Consider the following 17105-nt stretch of genomic DNA (forward strand, 5'->3'; position numbering starts at 1 on the left):
CCAATTACACTGTACAATAATACAGCATCAAGTACATTAACTTGTATAATATACAGGAGTGGGCAAAAGTGGGTTTACAATTTCTATGGAAAAAAGGCATGCAAGTTATGATTGCTACACTCAAGCACACTTTAATAATAATACAATGAAGAATACAAATCTTCTTTTTTCGGCTGCTCCCGTTAGGGGTTGCCACAGCGGATCATCTTCTTCCATATCTTTCTGTCTTCTGGAACTTGCTCTGTTACACTCATCACCTGCATGTCCTCTCTCATCACATCCATAAACCTTCGCTTAGGCCTTCCGCTTTTCCTCTTCTTTGGAAACTCTATCCTTAGCATCCTTCTCCCAATATACCCAGCATCTCTCCTCTGCACATGTCCAAACCAGCACAATCTCACCTCTCTGACTTTGTCTCCCAACCGTCCAACTTGAGCTGACCCTCTAATGTACTCGTTCCTAATCCAATCCATGCTCGTCACACCCAATGCAAATCTTAGCATCTTTAACTCTGTCACCTCCAGCTCTGTCTCCTGCTTTCTGGTTAGTGCCACCGTCTCCAACCCATATAACATAGCTGATGTCACTACCATCCTATAGACCTTCCCTTTCACTCTTGCTGATACCCGTCTATCACAAATTACTCCTGACACTCTTCTCCACCCATTCCACTCTGCCTGCACTCTCTTTTTCACCTCTCTTCCACAATCCCCATTACTCTGTACTGTTGATCCCAAGTATTTAAACTCAGCCACCTTCGCCAACTCTACTCCCTGCATCTTCACCATTCCTCTGACCTCCCTCTCATTTACACACATGTATTCTGTCTTGTTCCTACTGACCTTCATTCCTCTCCTCTCTAGAGCATATCTCCACCTCTCCAGGGTCTCCTCAACATGCTTCCTACTATCGCTACAGATCACAATGTCATCAGCAAACATCATAGTCCTAGGGGAGTCCTGTCTAATCTCATCTGTCAACCTGTCCATCGCCATTGCAAATAAGAAAGGGCTTAGAGCCGATCCCTGATGTAATTCCACCTCCACCTTGAATGCATCCGTCACTCCTACCGCAGTCCTCACCACTGTCACACTACCCCTGGAAATATCCTGTACAACTCTTAAATACTTCTCTGCCACTCCCAGCTTCCTCATACAATACCACAACTCCTCTCGAGGCACCCTGTCATATGCTTTCTCCAGGTCCACAAAGACGCAATGCAACTCCTTCTGGCCTTCTCTAAACTTCTCCATCAACATCCTCAGAGCAAACATTGCATCTGTGGTGCTCTTCCTTGGCATGAAACCATACTGCTGCTCACTAATCATCACCTCACTTCTTAACCTAGCTTCCACTACTCTTTCCCACAACAATACAATAAAGAATACAAATAATACAAATAAATAATACAGTAATGAATAAATAAATAAATACAAGAATAAGCTATGTTTCTCATATTCACAACTGTAAACCTACTTTTGCCCACCCACCCCTGCATATTATGTACACAGATAAATGTAAAGTAAAATGAAGCGGCTATTGAATCAAATGAACAACTTAAATAATATTTAATTTAAAACTGAAATCATTAGGCCAAATGAAGTAAACAAGCTTCATAAAGAGACAGATTGGTACAGGGTGGCCAAATGTTTCTGTCCATGACGTCCTTTACAGATCTATTGTGGCCATAGGAGTCAATTTTTCACTTTTATTGAGAGTGCATTTCACAGACACATGTCCATAATAGCCTACGTAAGTGTGACGTCCATATAATGAAGCCTACCACATTCTTTCACCCTGATATTTAAGCAGTGTTGCAGTAATTAGCGCTTTGGCATGCTGTCTCTTTGCTTGTATAATTTTTGGCCGAACTTGTACTTTCTGCAGTATTATTTGGGGTCTGTCTGAGCTGTGTTGATGAAAATGCAATGCACGTTAGCCTCACAAAAGAGTTATCCTCATTTTCATCCTTTCAGTTCTACTATTGTTCCTTGCAAGAAACTCTCATTACTTAACCGTCACAACTTAATTATGCTTGCATCACAGTGTGCAGTGTGGCAAGCACAAAGCACTGCACAATGCATACAATTAAAAAAGTGATTCTCGATGAATCTGAATCTCGACTTTTGACTTACATACATGATTTTTTTTTTCTAATTGTGATCACTTGCAGTTTTCATCATTATGATTCATCTTGAAAAATGATGTTCTGGATTTAATTCTGTTATTTTGAATTATTACAGTACAATCAGAAATAGAAGTGTCAGCTGGCAAATTTCATCATGTGTCAGCATATTTTACAGCATTGTGTAGAGTCCACAATAAACATATATAATTTTCAGCCTGTCCTTGATCACTACAGAAAGGGTTGACAGAGGGTCTTAAAATATTTTTTAATTTTGGGGGAGTTCTAGCTTAAGAGTGTGTGTGTTAATTTATTTCTCCACATCATTGAACATATACTCTGGTAGGGCTGACAAACTGTAAGCTATTGTCACTTATACATTTCTTTGAATGTTCTTTTGTGGCTATATTCATGCACTTCAATGTATCACCACCATAATAAAAGAATAAGTGTCTGTGTGTCTGTCTCTGTGTCTGTCCAGTTGCTATGTCATTGTCATTCCAAATGATGGCGTATAACATTTTTAGTAATAAAATGATTGCAGTTATCATTCCAACAGATGGCACATCAAAAACATTAACACTGCTTTTACAAATCCCGTAGAAAATGGAATATAACAGAGACATGCATTGTATGGTGCATTGCAAATGCTGATTACTTAGATTTCAGCCCGTCTTAATAGGTAGCACAGCTAGTATTTAAAAACATTTTATATCTCAAATTTGAAAAATGTGTTCAGCCAGTTGTTGAACCTAAAAAAACACCATAGACTTTTTTCTTGTCCTCTTCTTCTTCTTTTGGCTCTTCCATTAGGGGTCGCTACAGAGGATCATCTTTTTCCATATCTTGCTGTCCTCTGCATCTTGCTCTGTCACACTCACCACCTACTTGTCTCCTCTCTCCACATCCATAAACCTCCTCTTAGGCCTTCCTCTTTTCCTCTTGCCTGGCAGCTCTATCTTTAACATCCTTTTCCTAAAATACTCAGCATCTCTCCTCTGCACATGTCCAAACCAACGCAATCTCACCTCTTTGACTTTGTCTCCCAACGGTCCAACTTGAGCTGACCCTCTAATGTACTCATTTCTAATCCTATTCATCTTCGTCACACCCAATGCAAATCTTAACATCTTTAACTCTGCCACCTTCAGCTCTGTCTCCTGCTTTCTGGTCAGTGCCACCATCTCCAACCTTTATAACACAGCTGGTCTCACTGCCATCCTGTAAATCTTCCCTTTCACACTTGCTGGTACCTGTCTGTCACAAATTACTCCTGACACTCTTCTCCATCCAGGCCATTCTGCCTGCACTCTCTTCTTCACTTTTCTTCCACAGTCCTCTGTATTGTTCATCCCAAGTATTTAAACTCATCCACCTTCGCCAACTCTACTCCCTGCATTCTCACCATTCATCTGACCTTCTTCTCATTCACACATGTATTCTGTTTTGTTCCTACTGACCTTCATTCCTCTTTCCAAAAGAGCATATCTCCACCTCTCCAGCATTTCCTTGACCTGCTCCCTACTCTCGCCATAGATCACAATGACATCAGCAAACTTCACAGTCCAAGGGGACTCCTGTCTAATCTCGTCTGTCAACCTGTCCATCATCATTGCAAATAAGAAAGGGCTCAGGGCTGACCCTACTCCTACTGCAAACTTCACCACTATCTTACTTCCTTCGTACATATACTGTACCACTCTTATATACTTCTCTGCCAGTCCCGACTTCCTCAAATAACACCACAACTCCTTTCGAGGCACCCTGTCATATGCTTTCTCCAGGTCCACAAAGCCATCAAGCTGCCTCCCCCATTTGGCCATTCCTCAGCTGAAACAGCACTGGGCCAGCCAATCCGATGAAAGGACCCATCTACCCAACGATTCCTGCGATCCTCCATCAGGGATGACTTTACCTTAGGCAGGCAAAACAACTTGGCAGGAGGGCCGTGGCACCAATTGCCACATTTGAGTACCAAGAACTTCTCCATCAACACCCTCAGAGCAAACATCGCATTTGTGGTGCTCTTTCCTGCCATGAAACCATAAATCTGCTGCTAATCATCACCTCATTTCTTAACCTAGCTTCCACTACTCTTTCCCATAACTTCATTCTGTGGCTCATCAATTTTATTCCCCTGTAGTTACTACAGTCCTGCACATTCCCCCTTATCCTTAAAAAGCGGTGCCAGTACACTTCTTCTCCACTCCTCAGACACCCACTCACTTTCTAAGATTGCATTAAACAATCTGGTTAAACACTCCACTGTCTTCGGTCCTAAACACCTCCATGCTTCCACAGATATGTCATCTGGACCACTCTGTTTGACACTCTTTTCACCTCCAAAACACTCTTGACATACTGTTCCTTCAAGATAACCCCTACCCAATTTCTCCTCCCATCCACACCATGGTAGAACAATTTGAATCCACCTCTGACCTACCTGGCCTTGGTCCCCTTCCATCTGATCTCTTGCATGCACAATATATCAACCTTCCTTCTCTCCGTCAAATTGGCTAACTCTCTCCCTTTGCCAGTCATACTGCCAACATTCAAAGTTCCTACCCTCACTTCCACTCTCCTAACCTTTCTCCTCTCCTCCTGCCTCCCGACACGCCTTGCCCCTCTTCTTCTCCAACACCCTGTTGGCTAATAGTAGTGGTGGTGGCCGTTGTTAACCTGGACCTTGACCGATCCTGTGTGGAAATATGTATTGTTGTCCAGATATTTAACACTGGTCACCCTTTCTGATGTAACCCTGCCCATTAATCCAGGCTTGGAACTGGCAAGAAGAAACACACTGGTTCGTGCATCCCCGTGGCTGGGTTTGCTTTTTTCCTCTTGTCTGAAATCCTTTATTTTCTGTTGTACTGTAAAGTGCTTTTTCTTTAACAATGGAGCAGAATATTATCAGGTCTGCTGCCGTTTTCACCACCATTTCTATTATGATCATTATTGCACCACACTGTGTCTTGCAACAATTTGTTTCTTTTCAATCACAACTTAAGTTTTTTTTTTTAAATGATCAATACCACTTCTTATTATATTATACTGGGAAGCCCATTTTTATGATTAGAAGTTTTCATGGAGTATATGTTGGCTTTTTTGCCACTTTTGCTGGCATATACATGATTATTTTATTAAGTAACATCACACACAGATCCTAATACATCTTATAGCAGATGAATAGTAAACTTCAGTTGATACACATAAGTATTGATGACAGTGCAAATGTATTTTAGAGCATTCTTTCAGTTTTTACCTGATAAAACCCATCAGGAAAAGTATGAGATAATACTCTAAATAAAATGACCCGCCTGTTTCTTGCTTGTATGCACCATGTGAACAGGTCGTTAATTATTTTAATAAAAGTCCTTTCAGTAACACAACAGACTTTCAGCCATTAGAGAAACAGCAATTAAGTACTGCTAGAACAAAGAAATGTTATACATTTTAGTTTAGATTTAAAAGTACACCTTACTTCTGTTGAAGCCATTTATCAGATAAAAATAGTCGGCAACAAGAATGTCATGATTAATGAGGATAGACTTCAGCTAATTACTGTTTCCTCCAGAAGTAATTAGGTTGGCATTGCTAATCAAGATGAATGAGCACCCTGACCCTCTTTTAATGTAAAACGTAGATCTGCCAGGAGCCTCTGTTGCAATAACATCGTTTAGTTCAGACAGTGTAGTCTTTATTAAACTTGTAGTTTGATTAAATTCTTTTGTTGTAGAAGGATTTACATGAGCACGTGGGAAGATGAATGCTCTGATGTTCAAAGCATTTTTTACCTTTAATTAAAGATGTGAAAGGCTCATTCACAGGAAAGTAAATAGAACAACTTGTGAGGCTGATGGTTTTTAAGTGAAGATGAGTGAGCAAGACAAGGCAATTATTGCTTTTTAAAGTGTCAAGTATGAAGGATCAATCAGGGTCTTGTTCACAGCAAAGGATGCTTGTCTTTTTGTGATAAAAGAAACAATGCTGAAGGTGGAGCCTTCTAATGCACCGTTTCTAACAGAACGAAACTACCCCATATTTTGAATAATTGGGCCTACAGCTTGTCAGATTTATTCTATATAACGCTTGTATACTTTATACTACTAAAAGCAAACACATTTCATCCTATTGAGCTGACACAAATATGGAAACACATTGACAAATAAAATTTCTCTAGGGTTTTAAAAGCTTCTGTTTCACATGATTTAAATGGAGGCATAATAGCACTTTCTGCAGATATATTACTTTAAAAGTATTTAGGTGCAGTTTTATCATAGACTTTTAGAGCACTGTAATTAATATGTTTTTTCACTTTTTAATTTGATAAAGAAAAATGCCAAACAAAAAATTTAAACTTAGTTTGATTTTATACAGCACACTCCCATTTACAAGCTCAGAGTGCCATGTACAATTACAAATGTAGTAGTGAAGTAATAAAACAAAATGACTCGCAACAAAACACAGACACCACACACAAAATGTAGAGAAAAAGGTAAAGAGCTAGAAACGCTTTAAACCAAATCTAGTTTGACCCAGAACAGCAGAAGAAAGTTAAAAAAAATAAAGACAGGAATGGTTATAAAAGCAAAAAACAGGAAAAGAGACATTGGTGAGCAATGCTGCCTCGCAGCTCCACACATCTGAGTTCAATTCCCAGTATGGCTGTGTGGAGTTTGAATATTCTCCCAGTGTGGTGTGGATTGTTTTCTGCCATTCTGATTTCCTCCCTCATGACTTGATAAGATAGTCAGTCGGCTGCTATAAATTAGCCTTGTATGACAAAGTGAGGGGCAGCGCTTCAATGAGCCTTCCAGTGCTGGTGCCTGTCCTGTGTCCAGTGCTGCCAGGTTAGGCTCCAGCTCTAAGAACCATGATATGGAAATAAATGAATGCTCATTGGATAGGTCAGTTTATTCAAAAGCATAACAAGCATCAAGAAAATGATAAAAGTATTTGTCATGAAGTTCTAGTTCAAATACCTCAGAAGGTGCTAGACTCACTTGTAATAGATGCAGCTGACAGGCTCCTCCACACTTACCAGTCTCTCTCTGCTTGTCCTCTCATTCTTTATCTAGCCTCAGAATGAACACTCCTCTTTCCTGACCATAATTCATGTACCCCTTTGTGAGACTGGCTCTTTAACCACCCTTCGGAGATAAATTAAGGGTTCACCAGTGAATGCCTTGTGGCGCCCGGCTGGGGTTCATGCCCAGTCGGGACGCCCAGGGCGACAGGCGGAGGGTTCATACCTCCTCCAGAACATGAGGGGGCGTCTGCCCTGGTTGTATTGGGGGCCACGGGTACAGGGCTTGGAAGCCCAACCCTGTAGGGGCCCATGGTCACCGCCAGGGGGCATCCCCCTGCTTGAAGGACCTTGGACCCCAGTACTTCCACCACACCAGGGAGTGCTGGGGGGAAGAAGAGAGGGAACACCCGGAGTGCTTCTGGGAGGACAGCAGGCACTTCTGCCACACTGGGGCGTGTCCGTGGGATTGCCGGTGCACACCTGGAACACATCCGGGTATGGATAAAAGTGGCCGCCTCCCTTCATTCAAGGCTGGAGTCGGGTGGAAGCAGGACAAGGTCGGAGAAAGAGAGAAGGAGGCGGTCCGAAGAGGCAGAGTGGTTGGCCTGGACTTTGGGGGAGATTGGGGTTTGTGGTGCACTTAGAGACATTGTAAATAGTAGTAGTGTAAATAAACGTGTGGTGGAGCTTAATAACATGCCTGCCTGTCTGTGTCCGGGGCTAGTTCCACAGCCTTTAAGTGCTCTCTCTAAGTAGCTTCTGGCTGCTTGTGCAACCCTTATTCTCAATCACAGCATATTAAAGGTGGCGTAGGCCTGAATGCTCCAGTTCAGTATTATCCTTCCTGTTGGGATACATCTCTAATTGTTACAGAAGAGTACATCTAGACGTGGAGCCCTCAGTTAGAATAAATAACCTTTAAATATAGTGCTGGGATGGCCCTGCGTTGCAGTGGTAGGTTCACATCTCAGGTCCTGTTAAATTGGCCCTTGTGTGTGCGTATGTTATGTCTGTGTTCACCCTATGATGGAATGACGTCCTTTCTGGAGATTATTCTTGCCTTTTGTTCCATGCTTGCTGGGATAGACTCCAGCTTACAGAATAAAGCAGCTTTGCAAAATGGATGGTTGGACGGATGCCTTTCTATTGTGAACTCTTTACAAGTATGGAGATGTAATACAAATATTTACAGAAAGTTTGAAGATGTTAGTCTTGTGCTGGACCCCAGAAGAGTCATATTCTGCACACGTGTGTGACTCACAAGCATCAGCTCTGACCCCAGGGTCAGAGCAAGTCAGGGCTCCTACATAAGAGTGTGGGCTGCCTTTATAGTTGTATTGATGCTACTGGGGATTGAAACTTCAACTCCCACCAGTCCCTGCAGTGGCTTTGATTGGTTGCCTGTTAGGGTTCAAGGGCTGCTGGGTACAAGGAGGCCGGTGTGACATTTAAAAGGGGGATACCAAAAGAAGAGAAGTCTTTTGTGTTTCGTGTCTGGAGTTGCCTGTCTGTTTGCCTTCCTGTTTGATACCTGTGGGTCTTAAGGGAAAAAAAAAACGGTTCCCCTATGGCAGGGGTGTCGAACTCCAGGCCTGCTGGTTTTCATTCTAACCCTTTTCCTAATCAGTGTCCAGTTTTCAATGCTAATTAACTTCTTTTTCCTTCATTTAAATAGCCTTGTTCTTAAGGATTCGGTCCTCTGAATTGATTCTTTTCTTCATTAAATGACTGCCAAACAGAAATGTGATATGAAATAAGCCACCAGATCATCAGCTAAACCGGGACTTCAAACTGCAGTCAATTACACTCCAACCAGTTTCTTAATGAGAAGTCAATTCTTGCTGTTAATTAAACTCGTTCTTTAATTCCATGGCCTGTTGCTGCTCTCATTCTGCCACAGCAGACATTTCCAAAACTGTTGATTTGCTGTTTTTTCTAAGAACACCATCAAAATGCTTTGGTAAGCTGAGCAGATCAACCTTACTGAGACCTTCACCTTTCTTTATTTTCAGATATTGTGTGATGGGCACAGGTGAGCTGCTCATGCTTTGGCTCGTTTTGTGTCTCATTATTGTTTGGCTACTAATTAAGGAAAAACAGACAACTAAGGGGCCTGAGTCAAGTTAATTAAACTAAGACAAAAGAAGTTAATTAGCAAAAAGTGGTCACTAATGAAGAAGATGGTTAGAATGAAAACCTTCAGCCACTGCGACCCTCCAGGACTGGCGTTTGACACTCCTGCCCTATGGCATTGCTCTGTAGTGCCACTCTGGCAACTTTATTTTTAAGAGTGTGGCATGCCTTGCTTTCTTGTCCAGCAGATTTGGCTCAGATATGTTATTAGGTATTTTGCATCATTGATGATCACTTAACTCATCTCCTCGGCCAGGTTGGAGGATAAAAAGAAGAAAAAAGTTAGACGGTATGGATGCTGTTGCAGGGGTTTGTTTCAAACTACTGTCACAAAAACAGTCATAAGACATCAAAGAGGATTGGAGCAGCCATCCGTGTACTATGCCCTGGCTGCAAATGGGTAATTTTGGTTGAGTTCCTCACAGGTTTGAGTCCAAAACAGAACTGATTTGAGTTTGAGAAAATGGCAGCTTTAAAGGCTGGGACAGGAAGTGACATGACTGTAACTGGAAGTGATGTCATCAGGACCAGAAGTGACATCATCCATAGTGTCGGGCCCAGAAGTGACGTCTTCAGGATCAGAAGTGACATCATCAATAGCGCCTGTACCAGAAGTAATGTCATCACTTGCGCAGGTAGCGGAAGTGATGTCATCAATTGCACCGGAACCTAGCAGGATTTCCCGTGGATGATCTGCAGAGGATTGACAGAGAAAGTCAGTGCAGCTCGCCACCCCCTGGTCTGGCATGGTACCACTGTTATTTAGGCCCTTTAGCTGCCTCCCAATCGCACGTGTGTGACATTACAAATGTACTTTTTGCAGCAGTAGACCATTGCACAATGTTGGGAACTTGCTTTCAGATTAAGACTCTTAAAAATGCAGTCCTCTTAGAGAAGCAAGACATGAACCTCCAATACTTTTGTTGACCTATGGCAAAGGCCTACCTAGCCCCTACTGGGCAGTCTGCGTTTACATTATCTAAGCCACTTTCAGGTCCTGTCCACAGTACTACGTTTTGCTTAAAAAACACAGACATCAGTTTCAATTTTTGCTTTTCATTCACACTACCCCCAGCATTTTCAACCCCCTAAAACACAGACTTTTGAAAATGTTCTGCACAGCCATATACTGTACATGTGAAAACGCACTCACAGTATTGAAATGTGGATGGGCGAAAACACAGATTTTTGAAAACTCAGACTCCAGTTGCATTCTGATTGGTTTAGGCTTATTATGTGTCCTTCCCCTGATTGGATCTTGCTTATTACAACCTCTCACTGCCTGAATGGCCACTCATCACAAGAAAACCGTATTCCAATATAGTTATCACAGAAGAGTTGCTTTTTCATGGTGTTTATTGTGTTGCTTATCTGTATTCATCTAAATTATGTTTCATACTGTTTGAATAGTACATACATGCAGTAATTTACTAGTCGTTACAGTTTTGCCATAAATCCCATGACCGGTGGCAATTCCACCCCTTCAAGGATTTTTCCGCTGATGCATACATGCCCAGTGTAAGCAAACATCTACTGTATGTCATATGCGTTTTTAGTCATTTTTGTGTGGACAGAGAAATGTTTGTAAACTATATGAAAACACTATTATGGATGGGAATTATTTGCAGTCATAAAATCAGTCATAAAATCATTGCACCCTGATGATGCTGGAGTCACTGTAAATGTTTGTTGTGTCATGTTTGCGTATTGATAATAGAAATAATAGAAAAGTAAATGCACTGTTACTACACAAGAATGTATATATCACATAACCAGAAACAAGGAGCCTGAAATAACCTTCTATTACAGCCATACACTACACAATGAGAGCAGCAAACAACCCTCCTTTCATAGCTTACATATAAAGGGCAAACGTTAAATCATCAGTTGTCAGCTTTATGCTACAAGTGAAGTAAAAAACTCAGCCTTAAATCAGAGGGTGCAATGTAGTGACTTTAACCTTTAAGGTTGATATAGTTAGCTTAGGTCTCATGTTTGGCTCACTGTGTTACTCTGAGGGTATCACTTGACCTGCCTGGACACCACTGTGATGACGATTAACAAAGGGTTGGATGAAGGTGTTGACTAGATATGTAACAAAATAATAATATATTTCCTCCCAACCTAGACTGCCAATGCAGATAAGCTTGTACTTTCAAAAATTCAGAAGTACAGAGTTTGACGATATACAGCAGCATCTACTGGCATATAATGGAAATGCTACCTGCTTAAAATCAAACAATGTCAGCAACAGCACACCTGATTCTTTAAAGCTTAACAGTAGCTTGCATTCATCGGAAACTAATGCATCAGCCACTTGAACATTATAGTTTAAACAGTAAAATGTTAAAAGCGGAGCACAGCATATTTTGATAGCTCCCTACAAAACACTACAATTTTATGGTACGATATAAAATTAGAAAATAATAAGTCAGATTATAAAATTAGAAAATAATAAGTCAAATTATAAAATATTTCACTGAATGTAAGTTGTAGTAGGGTGATGTACCATGTTAGCCATTATGGATTCAATGAGAAATGAAGCAAAATGACACCTTTTATTGACTAATTGAACAGATTACAATATGCAAGCTTTCAAGGCAGCTCGGGCCCCTTCTTCAGGCAGGTAGAAGTGAATGTAACTGTAAATGTAATAGCCTTCATTGTCAGAATTTGAATACACCTTAAAGTTTTCATTGTACTAAGAATTAGGGATATAGAGGAGCTCATCAAAATCACAACCAATGTAAAGCATTAGGACTTTCATATGTAGCAGACTGCGTACATTAGATGAGAAACAAAATGGTATGCTGTCATTTCTTCTTGATTGCGTGTCTAAATTAATCAAAGCTATTTTTATTGAAAGCAGCCCACTCCAGAAGCAAAGAGAACAGATAACAATTATTTGTAAGGAGTAAGCTTTGAAGCACACTGGAAAAAGATCATTGGAAGCATTTGATAAATGTTCGATAATCAAGATCTCTCGATAGTCAAGCAACAACATTAATTAGTATGAGAAGTGGCATCTTAAACGTGTAACTTTCTTTCTACATGTAATCTTGATATTTATTCTGTGTTAAATCATACTGTCCTCCTTTTCTATTAGAGATTTTAATGGTATTAGATGTATTGTTTCCAGTGATAATAATTACTGCTATTTGCTTTTTTGGTAATTTGTGGAAAACCCAAATAATGAGTTCTAGTGTTTGGAGAGGATATTTAATTTATTTTTAATTAATTTTGCACCTCTGGACAAAAATAACTTGAGGGGTAGTAAGTAATTCAGTTAAGTACAAAGTGCCTTCAGTTAATTTGGACATTTGCATTGCAATTATTAAACATAATAACATTTGTAGGTATTAAGATATGCCAAGCTGGAAGTTTCATTTTCTTCAAATCTAAACAGGAAAGATTCAAGGCTTCAAAAATTTGACAGCACTTTCAAAGAATAAAATAAATAATTTTACTAACCTCAAAGCATGTAAAATGAAACTTGATTCCAATTATTCAGAAAACATTTTTATTTCTTGCAACCTTAAACTGAGTTACACAGGTTCAATAAAAGATGATAGGAGATATCAAAGAAAGATGAGGTTAAATGGTCCAATGGACAAAGGCTTGTACAAGATCCAGCAATTCACTGGAGCTTTTAAAATAAAAAATAAAATGTGTTGAGTCTTTTTGTCACAGCAACGCATATATAACTGCACTGACATGGTGAGAAGAGCCAGATAAGTGTCACTAACAAAGAGGATTAGACCCTCCATCCCTTGACTTCTAAATGGAACACTCATCAAGACGACAAGCCAGTTCTCACCCAGGGTGGAGTAAATGATAAAGAAGTGGCAGAATAAAGGCTGATGAATCACAGTTCTGAATACATGGCATTCTTTTCTCATTTTTTCCTCCAGACATGTAAGTGTCAGTGGATCAAGGCTGTTGGAATGGAGGAGAATTATGTTGAAAAAACGGAATTGTCAGTTCCACATTGCTGTTGTTTTACTGGGAAAGAATTCATTGTTGATGCTTTTTTTGTGAGTGACTTTGAATATGAAAAAAATAATCTACACTTCTGTATCTATTATAAAGAATGTGAAAAACATTTTTATTTCATTCACTAAGACAGATGGATTTTTATGGACAGGTTAAAATGGCTGCAAGAACAATAGGCATAGAAGTGCACATTTGATAGATAGATAGATAGATAGATAGATAGATAGATAGATAGATAGATAGATAGATAGATAGATAGATAGATAGATAGATAGATAGATAGATAGATAGATAGATAGATAGATAGATAAGCAGTGACTAATGAAAGAAGAGTAGATTATTATAGAGGAGATGTGACTCCGAAGTTGATAATGGACCACACTGTCTTTCACATGCAGTGTACTAAAGTGTTGGCCATAGTATTTTTTGCTTGCCCCACATCAGCTCTTGTTCTGCATTCGTTTTCTGTTCTTCTTCTATTTAATGTGAAGCAATACAGTTATTGTCTTATGACAGACCCTGTCTTTACTTTCTTGTTATATTTGTTTGTTTTCTTAGTGTTCAAGTGGATGCCAAAGACATGCTTTTAGGTGCTGGACATCTAACTTGCCCAGTGGGAGTTAGCCTGTCTGAGGGTACCCTGTAATGAAATGGCATGCAAGCCTTGGTCACTTTCTACCTTTTACCACTTACTGTAAAACTAGTCTTTTAGCTTCCTGCTTCTCTTTACATTAACAGCTGGTATAGAAATTAGAAGGATGGTTGGCAAGATATGTTAGTAAATTCTCATATTTTAGCTCTTCTTCTCCTAAACTTTCATAGCGTAAAGCAAAGTGTTAAGCCACACTTGGATGCAGGAAATTCAGCTCCTTCATGTTCCGCAGGAAGAATCATTCCTTTCATTTTACCCAGCATCATATACTGTATATCCATGTCCTCTTCATTCTTGTTCATCATCTTATCCAGTCCACGTCTATGCACATTTTCTCCCAGTCATTCCAAATGCTCAAACCTGCTCAGCCCATTTCTTATTAGGACATGATGTGTTGTCTTCTTGTCAATCCTTGCCCTCCACCCTGCACTGATCTCTCTGCACTTCTTCCTGATTTGGCTAATTTCTCCCAGATTGGTGTCATGTTGTGCCTTCATTGGTTGATCTTCATTTATATACAATATAAAGCTCCCCACTTTTCCTTTCATTGCCAGACAGACGACATTAAAAAATCAGAATGGGATATGGCTGATGGGAACTTTTTCTGTGCACCTCACTCTTTTGTTACCAACAGAAAGTGCACTTTAGTCCACTTTCATTGTTACTTAAGTATCCAGACTTACATACGCATTGCAAATATGTCGGCTTTCATTTTATACATGTTGTCCTCCTGTACCTTCTGCATACTTTCAACAAATAATAACTGCAAACAGTCACCCACTCCACCATATACAGTAATTATAAACCCACTTCCAGCAGTTCTTGCACTGTAGGGTGGTCGTCCCAAATACCTGAGCTCCACCATGTAGCCAAAATTCTTCTTCCATTATGTGTAACCATCATCTAGTGTTCCCTACATAATTTCTCAAGGCTTTCATGACTTCACTTCAGTTCCATCATTTCGAAAATTAAAATGAAGCAGCTTCTGAAGGATTAATGCAATTGCCGAGGCAGAGACTGGTGAAGATAGGAAAATAAAATGTCTCAGTGGAGGAAATGCATTATTTTTAATACTATAAGTACACAGTTTTAGTTTTGAGCCAATTAAGTAGCAATGCACTGGCTTTTCTACAGTGGATCAAACTTTCCAAATATCATAAGATTAAAAATCAAAAGTGCCTTTGAAAATAAGACTAAAATAAATGTGTCTTGGAATAAAAGAGTGTGCATGCATGATGGGATACAGGTTAATCATACATAGCAATGGACATAGCAATAGATGAAAAGTCACTGGAGCTGATCATGCAGTCACACTCATTTTTAGGGGGTGGGGGGTGTGATACACTAGATGCCTTTGTGGGACCACTCACTTTTGTGGGATAATTTGGTGTGTGCTCTGGCCTTCCAGGAGTGTGTGCTGGAGATCAAGGTTGAAAAAGGAGATTATAAAATCCATTGTTAATAAATATAAATGATTTAGATAGGAATATAAGTAACAAGCTGGTTAAATTTGCAGATGATACCAAGATAGGTGGATTAGCAGATAATTTGGAATCCGTTATATCATTACAGAAGGACTTGGACAGCATACAGGGTTGGGCAGATTTGTGGCAGATGAAATTTAATGTCATTAAATGTAAAGTATTACACATAGGAAGTAAAAATGTATGGTTTGACTACACAATGGGTGGTCGGAAAATTGAGAGTACACCTTATGAGAAGGATTTAGAAGTCATAGTGGACTCTGCTATTAACTTCTCAACAGTGTTCAGAAGCCATTAAGAAGGCTAACAGAATGTTAGGTTATATAGCACAATGTGTGGAGTACAAGTCCAAGGAGGTTATGCTCAACCTTTATAATGCACTGGTGAGGCCTCATCTTGAGTACTGTGTGCAGTTTTGGTCTCCAGACTATAAAAAGGACATAGCAGCACTTGAAAAGGTCCAGAGAAGAGCAACTAGGCTGATTCCGGGGCTACAGGAGTTGAATTATGAGGAAAGATTAAAAGAGCTGAGCCTTTACAGTTTAAGCAAAAGAAGATTAAGAGGTGACATGATTGAAGTGTTTAAAATTATGAAAGGAATTAGTACAGTGGATCGTGACTGCTATTTTAAAATGAGTTCATCAAGAACATGGGGACACAGTTGGAAACTTGTTAAGGGTAAATTTCACACAAATGTTAGGAAGTTTTTCTTTACACAAAGAACGATAGACACTTGAAATAAGCTACCAAGTAGTGTGGTAGACAGTAAGACATTAGGGACTTTCAAAACTCGACTTGATGTTTTTTTGGAAGAAATAAATGGATAGGACTGGCAAGCTTTGTTGGGCTGAATGGCCTGTTCTCGTCTAGAGTGTTCTAGTGTTCTAATGTTCTAATGTGTAATGTTAGGAGCAGCTTTCATGCCATGAAGTCCATCCTTAGGATGATTCTCTTTAAACATTACAATTTGCCACACCAGATATTGATTAGCGTGACAACCTCAGTGGCTCCAGAGGAGTACTCCAGTGTACCTCCTAGCATCATAAAGACATTAGGTTTATTGGTGACTCTGCTGTGGTTGTGTACGTGAGGGTGCCTGATGACATGCTGGCATCTTTTCTGACATTTGATCAGGTCTTCTCACTGATGCTGCTCCTCTGGTCACTTTCTGACTGGGTACAGCAACTTTTCAATTTATTTTAGGGTGATAGTTTTTACAGAGTTACTTCCCATCTTGCACAATATTCTGCTGCAATAGGCACAGGCCCCAGCAACCTTGAAATGGATTAAGTGTGTTGTATGGTTGAGAACATTGAAAATATAATTTCTTCAATACTACCAGTAAATTTTTACTATCCACCATTCTCTACGTTATTCACATTTTGTTTGCTTTAAGCAGGGAAAGTGCCAGCATATACCACACTAGTTATAAATGAGAAACTTTTATCATATATCTGAATAAGAGCAAAAAACACCAGTATAAAAGAACAGACCCAGTCACAATGCGGGCAGAGGAAACACTCAATAACTTAGATTCTCAGTCAGCACTAATTCCACTGTCATCATCTGGATAAGCATGATGTCTGATGCCAAGAGAAGCTTACTTACATCAATTGGAAACTCTCCTGCGGTTAATGACACTTGCACTGAAAATCAGCTTATTACATGTGATTTTCAAATCAGCACCTC

General features: G+C 39.9%; 1 protein-coding gene across 1 annotated transcript in view; it reads right to left on the reverse strand.

Annotated features, from left to right (window-relative positions):
* Nucleotides 1-6221: 6221 nt before the first annotated feature.
* The window catches only part of etnk1 (ethanolamine kinase 1), a 104804-nt gene continuing 93920 nt past the window's right edge, over nt 6222-17105 (reverse strand). Inside the window, exon 9 of the mRNA XM_051930154.1 lies at nt 6222-6231. The gene's annotated coding sequence lies outside the window, so the exon portion shown is untranslated. The remainder of the gene's footprint in view (nt 6232-17105) is intronic.

This window comes from Erpetoichthys calabaricus, chromosome 1, assembly GCF_900747795.2.
Source record: "Erpetoichthys calabaricus chromosome 1, fErpCal1.3, whole genome shotgun sequence".
NCBI classification, from domain to species: domain Eukaryota; kingdom Metazoa; phylum Chordata; class Cladistia; order Polypteriformes; family Polypteridae; genus Erpetoichthys; species Erpetoichthys calabaricus.